Source organism: Phasianus colchicus, chromosome 10 (genome assembly GCF_987193195.1).
Source record: "Phasianus colchicus chromosome 10, bPhaCol1.hap1.1, whole genome shotgun sequence".
In the NCBI taxonomy this organism is placed as follows: Eukaryota; Metazoa; Chordata; class Aves; order Galliformes; family Phasianidae; genus Phasianus; species Phasianus colchicus.
In genome coordinates this window covers 11824399-11833067 of record NC_143445.1, presented here as the reverse complement: position 1 = coordinate 11833067, position 8669 = coordinate 11824399, and the positions used below count along the sequence as shown (strand labels likewise).

Below are 8669 nucleotides of genomic sequence, written 5' to 3'. Positions count from 1 at the left end.
TTCAGCTAGCAAAAACACCCAGAATATTTCAGAAGAGCTCTTCTCATCAGCTCAGCTCCAGAGCTACACTGACAGCAGCTCACCTATAATTTTTATTTGGAGACTGAGTTAATGCAGAAAATGAAATAATTCACCATTTAAATGCACCACCAGGTGGATCAGCAATGCAAAGCAACAAAGCACATGGGCTGTTTCAGATTTGGGTGCTGACATTTCTCCAGGATGACAGAATCTCCTGTAATAAAACCAGTAGAGATGCTGCAGGAAAGGCATGACCCCAGCACATGCCATTCTACAGGTTTGTATATTACCAGGCAAGTCTGAAGCTGGGGGATCTGCTCTCACTGATGTCTGAGTCTGAGCAACACTACAGTGATGAGAAATTGCCCTTTCCCTTTTGCCATTAGTCATGTGCTAATTGTATTGTGCTTGAGGCAATACCAATTCTTCAATATTTCAGTCAGAATAAACAAGATGCATTAAGCTCTATGTTAAAAACTGATCCACCAGCTTTGGAGGGACTACTTCAGAACTTCTGGCTATACAGTGACCTACCTGAAGACTAATGTTGCTACGCTTGAACCTGGTTTGCTACTGTTTTGAGCTGACTCAGATATGCCTACTTTAGATCTCTAGATTTTCTGAGATGTTTTGGGTTTCTTTTGCTGGCTATAAACATCTTGCCACTTAAAGATATTTAGATGCACCTAAAATGACACAGATGTGTTTATTTAAAGTTGCTCACAATATATATACTTGAAATCAGTTTGCTCACGTTTGCTTGTGCGGATTTTAACTGCATTACAGTGAAGCAGCTGTAGAGCACTGTGGTCCATCTTCTAAGCATGCAAGAGCTCAGTCCAAGCAAACTGTTATTCTAAGAGCTTGTACCTAGAAAAGTAAAGTAAGGATTTTCTACCCTTAGAGGTTCTCTGACATTAGCAAATATGCTAGACTGTCTAAATCTCCTATTCTTCAGCAAAAAATAGAGTACCTATCAATTAATCTAAAAAATAAAACAGCATTACACGTCCAGTTTATGGAATATTCCAACTTTCTCTGTAATTTTTAAACAAACACTTGTCACAGAGACAAATATAGGACCAATGAAATCAACAGAAATTATACATATGATCAATGAAAATAATTTCTACTGAAATTTAAGAAATATGCATCAGACATTTTCAATTACTTTCTTATTGTAAAGGCAACTTATCTGATAGGGATAGAGGTATAGCAGAGAAATCAGAAACTTTCTCCTGCTGAGAGATTTGTAGAGGATGGTGGAAAAGGGTGAAAATCAAATGCTGCTCAGCTGTTCACAATGCTCCCCACTATCATCTCCCAAAAAATGGGTAGAAACACAAAGGCTGGCACACAAAGTGACTAAGGTTAAAATCTCCCAAGAAGTAAAAAAAAATGCAGTTAAGGATACTGAAGCTGAAGAATTTATGTAGGGAGCGAGAAAACTTGGTCTAAAGAGATCGTTTCCATTTCCAGATTCTAACTGCTCAAAGATAACCAGTGGTTATGTTCCATGCATTATCTGTGCTGTTTAAAGCATATTATGTTTTTAACTATTACTTTTTCAAGCAATTTTGTTGACATTAACACACAGTGGAAGTAATTTTGAAATGTCTTTCTGTAAAACCTATTTTGCTTCACTTAAATTAAGAAAAAAAAAAAAAAAGCCTGCCCTTAGAAGTCAGAAATATTTTGGATGAAAGCAGGATAAGAAATAATAAATACTGTCCTTTGTAAACTCATTGTGACTTGCATGTTCTTGGTGTACTTCATTAAAGTTTCATAAAAAACAATGACTCATCCGCAGAAGATGAATCTTTGCTGTGGGGTGAATCTTTCAGAGCTTTTCAGCTGAATTTCTCAAAGAAACTAACCTAAATTTTACTGATTGAAGCCAGTAATAACAGTGACGTAGATACAAAGCAGATGACAGATATTGAAGAGTGCTGTGGAACATGATTGAAAAATTATATAGAATATAATTCAGGAGATATTTATAGCATGTCAAATAAACTAGAAGCACTCAGGAAGTTTCAGATTCTTCCCCACTGAGAATTCCTACTAGCCACATGCCTGAGCAATTAAAAGCAATAAGTATTTCATTAATGTGACAAGGAAGAGGAAAAATACCACGAAAAGAAAAGGTTGTAATGAACACCTAAAAGCTAAAATTGGCCATGGTGGATGGGAGCTTTATTCCAAGCCTGAAACAGTTTAGGGCTCTTAGAGGTGCTTTAGAGGGACTATAGATGCTCCCTTTCCAGTAAAAAAAAAAAAAGTTATTTCAATAAATCCTGTATGTATTTGATCTCAGAAATCTGTAGGCTCAAAGAGCTGCAGCAATCGAACAATAACCACAAAGTAAGTACATCAGAGAGAGTGATTTCTCCTCCTTACACCAGACTCAACCAAGAACATGATCATACAACAGGAAATACTCATGATTATTGATAGTGCTATTTTCCTCCATACGGATTATAGCAATATGGAAAAGACTGTACAGATAGCAAGTAAAATGAAAATCACAGCTTGCAGCTACAAATCACTACTACAGTTGTGTACACACATTCTGCTTTGAGAAATTAGATGAAGGCATTATAAGATGCCAGATCTTCAGACAATGATCTGATTTCTCTAAATAATTTGTACAGTACTTTATGAAATTTGTTTTTCGAGCATAAGGATATTTCTGTATCTAACCATTAGAAACTATAGCATCTCTGTTTGCAAAACTACCTGCCCATCAGGAGATATTCTTTTATTTATAATATGATACAAGTTGATAGAATCTAAGCAAAACTAGAGATTATGATGTCTCCAAAAAGGATGAAAATAGCTGTCAATTTAAGCAGAAAGTTACCTGCAATCAGCATGTAGCTTCCTAAAATTATCAAATTGGCAAAACTAAACACATATTTTGCGATAAGCCTCATCTTTTACAGGTGGTTCTAAGCAGAATCAGTCAGTAAAGACATATCCTCCTAGGTAGTCTTTTCAGATGATGACTGGGAGTTTAGTCTGGTCTGGTGGAGGGTGCTCCTCAATCCTTCTTGCAATATCCTCATACTTACAGAGAACTTCGCTCTTCATAGATTTTATCCATTCAATTTTGTTATTAGACTAAAGAGATACAAGCCTGCATCTCCTGATCCATCTTTTATTGTTTCAATCAGAAAGTCAGTCTCACTTCTGCAAGATTTGATCCTGCCAGCATAGGATGGTCAGAGAAAACATTATTGTACTGAATCCATACCATCTATTATCTGTAAGTCAAAATTTCACATGGAAAGAACTTCATTTCTGCAACATCTTTTTTGCTATCTGGAAGTCCTACAGGGATTGTTAAAATGAGAATTAGCAGTGCAGATATGTAGTGTTTTTACCAAGAGGAAAGAGCACTTCCTTATTTTAGATTATAAGTCCTTTTTTGGATATCAAAGGCTTATATCAACTCTCAAAACTCCAGACACTTTGCATTCATGCTGGTACTTTCACTGCATTCTAGGTTCTGTTTCTACCTCAGAGAAGTTTTCTATGTTGCAATATTAACCTGAATTCCTTCTCTGATTCCTTGTTTCTTATGTTTTTGGTGGACATTAAGGTGCATTTGTCTACAAACAGACAAAGTTGATATTCAAATAATTCAATAACCTTAATATGACCTAATTATCTTCTAAATTTTCAGTCTTTGCTCCATCAGCAAGCCTTATCCACAAAGATTTTAGCATTTATAGTGTTGATAAAAATGTCAAATGCTATTACTGGAAGAAATTCTGAGGATATTTGTTAATAAAAGCCTTGCTCACTAATAGGCCTTCACTGACAATTGCATCGTGAAAGTGGTCAATAAGTCATACTAGCATAGATCCTGTTAATTCTACATAATGCAACTGACCCACATGGTTTGTGTTTGCAGGTCACATGATGTAAAATTATGTCAAAATAATTTAATATTCAATATAGCTTTTTTAAAAAATATATAACATACAACAGATATAACAGATAACAGATTTTTTAAATCAAAAACAGCTTCTCATGAAGCCATTTGATTGACGTATCTTATGTTTTTAATCTCAAATTGTTTGCTGATAGTCTCTCTTTAACAGTTACAATGCCTCTGTTTGACATGTGGCTACCAGCTTAAAACTCCCTGCTCTTCAAAATCCATCAAGAGTTTTCCCAGTTTTCTCAGATATGTGAAAGAAATAACATTAGAGTTCACATAACATGTTTAAAGTCTCTTACAAAATACTTGTATTTCTGAATGTACATTTGTAAAAAAAAAAAAACCAAAAAAAAAACCTGGCTTCAGTAAGCGTTAACATCCTTTAAAAAAGAAAATAAGAACACTTTTCTGTTCTAAATGGTCTAACTAGTGAATATTCTGTTCTCTCAGTATCTGCCTCCAGCACATGTTCTTGCTTTGTTCCAAATATAAAACAGACACTGCTGTTGACATTTCTTGCTTCTTTTCCATCACAATCTATGGTTTAGCCATCTGTATCAAAGAATCCAACACAACTTTCTTTTCATCTCAATTATATTTTTAAGTGCTTTTTAAAGTTGTTTTAGCATTCAGCCAGTGACACCCTTCCACTTGTGTTCTTTACCAGTATAGCTTCTTTCTAATAATGCATGTTTTAGTAAGGATGGATTTTTGACCAGTATAATGTGTTATTTAGTCAAAACTGCTTCATTTGATTTTGGTTAACATTTCTCACTTAAAATGTGTGTTCCAAACTGAAAGTATCGGTGGTTTTGAGTCAGAGTGCTATAATACCCAAACTATATTCTGTTGTACAAAGAAAGGTCGGCAGATCATAAAAACAGAATGTCTGTGGCCAGCATTATAATGATTATTTCTTGTCTTTCTCATGGAAGTAAACTCCAAATTACTCCCTACTCACTGAAGTACTCGTGGGCTCAGAACAAATTTGTACTAAGTTACTTAAAAACAACAACAACAACAAAAAAAAACCCAGCAACCAAAGAAACTGTTAGCCCATCCAGGTATCACTGCAGTTATAGCAACAGGTTTACTTCCTGCCTACTATAGATTGTCGCTCTACAGGTCATACTGTTTCATACCCAGACTTTCTGGGGAAGAACTTTGTGATGCTGACACAGTAAGTTTGCACGTGTATTACTCTTACATACACACTGAAGATCAGCATTAATCAAGATGCTGTATTTCTAAAATTGGGCTAATATCATCTTAGCCAGTGGTTTATGTAATTTCAGGCGATGATGATTATAGATGCAAAACTAAAACGGAGTTAGATACCAATGACTAACCCCCAAAAAGTTTTGAAGAATAGGACAACAGCAGTGCTACTTTTCTAATTTAAATTCCAAAAGACATTTTGTAACACTTTCAAGCATCACCACAACTGTGAAGTGGGATACTCAGCACAGAAGGCAACTCCTAGATTTGGTATTCTATTTCCTTCGGTCCTTTTCTTGCCCATCCTGTGTTTATCTTTATTCCTTCTGTCAGTCCCAGTTGCTTCATGTTCTCTGAAGAACATAAATCATCTTTCATTTCAGTTGATGATTGAAATAACCGATTACTTTTGTGTTTTTTAAAAATAAGTAGAAGGGAGAAAGGATGATGAATGTGGATACACATTGCAGGACAAGGGGAAATGGTTTTAAGATGAGGGAGGGAAGATTTAGGTTGGATTGTCAGGGGGAAGTTCTTTAGAGAGAGTGGTGAGGTGCTGGAACATGTCCCTTCCAACCCTGGCCATTCTGTGATTCTGTGATATGATACACACCTGGCATTACACGAAAGAAAGACTCCTCCAACTGGTAGAGCTCACGAGCAGCACACTGGCTAGTTCGATCACATTTCTTTTTTCAGTAAACCAAGCTTCAATTTGGAAGTTATCTTTAGGAGGTTTTTCAAGCTGGCAGCCTGGGGAAAGTCTCCACCTCAGCAGCAAGCTAACTATTCCCACAGCCAAAGATTTCAAAACTTGAAATAACAACAAAAAAAATCATTAAAATGAGGCATTGACTGTACATAATTTCTATTCTCAGTGTGCATTGGATAAGATGGTTTAAAAACTTTGAAGTGAAAGGATATTGATCATCACAATGGTTGATGTAGCAGGACTGCTTGGGAGAGGTGGATCACCTCCTATAGACAACTTCTATCCACAGGATAGAAATCAAGTCATCTGAAAGAAATACTGTCCCTTTAATTTTTATCAGTATACTAACCACTAACCCTCAGAAGGAATTAATAAAATGGTACAAATCATGACTACATAGTGAAGAATATAATCAGAATAATCAGACTGACATAAAAAAGAAAACTGCTTTTAACATCCATAGAAAAACAATGTAATGAGTTCTGCTTAAAGGATTCAGTTAACGTGAAGTCCCTTGAGTAACTCCTAATCAGATGATAAGCATAATTCAAAAGTAAGATTTGCATGATGCCCTGAAGTGTCATTGCTGATGCTTGACTGTATTAATTAATACACTGCAGGCATCAGCTAGATAATTGTGAAAAATTCCTTAAATTGCAAGCCAATGCAAGATACTGTGAAAATAAGTTATTTTTGTTTACTCCAGTAAATTTTCAGTTTACTTCATTTATATAATAATAGCATGATTTGCATTTCTAGTGATTTTGTGGCATTTAGACTATCTGCTTCTACAGTTTTAGCTGTCATAACCGTTCAAAGAGGATTCTCTCAAAGATAACACAGAAAATTCAAACCATTCTGAGAAATGTTCAAAGAGAGTGAGATATCTTTCATTAGATTTGGTAGCGTACAGCTACACTTTGTTCTTTAACCACACTGATAAATACTTTCACTGTATATGTAATACTGTACATTGTGTACAGGCTGGAAAAAAAGAGATTGAAAATGGATGAGTTAGAGGTTTAAACCACATTGCAGAAGATGTGGCATTTACTGAAGTTTTCTCTTTTCCTAACTAAAAATCATTCAATAAAATGTATCATAATTATTTTTCTTAGAGAATGAAAATCTTTATGCTGATACAAGAGTGGAACAACATACCCATTACAGTAGAAAGTGGAAGGCATCCTAAGGATGGTATACAACATTATACAACATTTCAGAAAAGAAGGATAATCAAAGTTCAGTGTACAGCAACTAAGATTTTCAAGAGGCTCCTTTCCATGTTACAACGTTGAAGACAGAAAAGTTCAGAGGCTTTCAAAGACAGAGAAGGTACCAGCACTTAATTTCCCTTGTATGCAGAGATTACAGCCCTCAGACTGATTCATTCTGATGAGAATTATGCACCTAGATGACTACTTGTTTGATTTAATGAGACTATTTATAGATACAATTTTTTTTTATTTATTTTACTGAGTAGCACGTAAGAGTTCAGTACTGGGTTCTCACTCTACTTGCATATGGGATGTATTTCCTGAGCCGCAGGACTGAAATCTCCCACTCCACCAGGGGTATGGGAGCAAGACACAAACAACAGCATTGTAATCATTAGACAGACAATAGACATACATAATTACCGTAAGCCAGACTTCACCTTTATAGTAATATTGGATTTTGGTCTTAATCTGCATACGTCACTCTAAAAATACATATGTACATCTGGAAGCGTTTGTAACCTTAAGAAAGTGTCCTCTAATGTATAATCAAATAAATTTGCTCACTGTTATACCTTTGATTTTTTTGTTGTTGTTGTTGCCTGAATAAAGTATGCCTCATCTATATTAAAAAAAATACATGCAACAATCTTGCTGATACATCTTTTAATTATTACAAAAGTGTTTAAATATCCTTATCATCTGGCCTGCATACATTTAAGCTAATGAAAAAATTTAGTTGACTTGTGACTAATGCTATAGATGTGCCACAAAATTTCATTTTTTTCTACTTCTACTCCTCTTTGATGTAGGACCATAGTAGAATTACACAATATTCTAGCCAAGAAAGGATAATTTACTGAGATTAAAATTCATATGATGAGTATAATTCAGTTTAGAGGGGCCAAATACTCTTAACTGATGTTGTCCATTTCTTCAAAAACATCTAAATGAATCTTAACAGATATTCTAGTTACAAACTCAAAATATGTACTGATATAAAATGAGAATACTGATATTAAGCAATGACCCATGAAGAACACGCAAGCTTTTCTTATACATACATTAAAATGAGAATCAATGGGAGTAGGCCAGAGTTGGCTATTATGAGGATAGTTCAAATAATACTGAATGTCCATTTTTTTTTCGGCTCCCCTTATATAAGCAATAAGAACTACTGCATATTTGCCAATTAGACCAATCTTAGAATATATGGACAAAAATCATATAAACCAACTTCATCAATGCACTACAAAACTTACAAGATCGATTCTGATATTGCTTCTTAAATTGACTACACTTGATGAAACACTCAAGGGAAATCACTAATTTTAACTATTCCTTCAGGGATCCTGAAAAGGAAATACCTTCTAGCAGACAAATTAGAGTCTCAGCTTTCTATCAGTTTCTTTTCGGTAGAGCAATTGAGAATATTAATTCTTAAATGTGTGAAATACAACACCAAATTACATGAAATCAAAGTTAAAATATCCCTCCTCTAAATCTAGGATAGTTTAATCAAAGCAATCACTTTTCTCATTGAGTAAAGAAC

General features: G+C 34.8%; 1 long non-coding RNA gene across 1 annotated transcript in view; it reads right to left on the bottom strand.

Annotated features, from left to right (window-relative positions):
* Positions 1 to 678: 678 nt before the first annotated feature.
* Positions 679 to 8669, bottom strand: part of LOC149916606 (uncharacterized) — an 83810-nt gene continuing 75819 nt past the window's right edge. Inside the window, exon 4 of the long non-coding RNA XR_016469455.1 lies at positions 679 to 891. This is a non-coding gene — a long non-coding RNA (uncharacterized LOC149916606). The remainder of the gene's footprint in view (positions 892 to 8669) is intronic.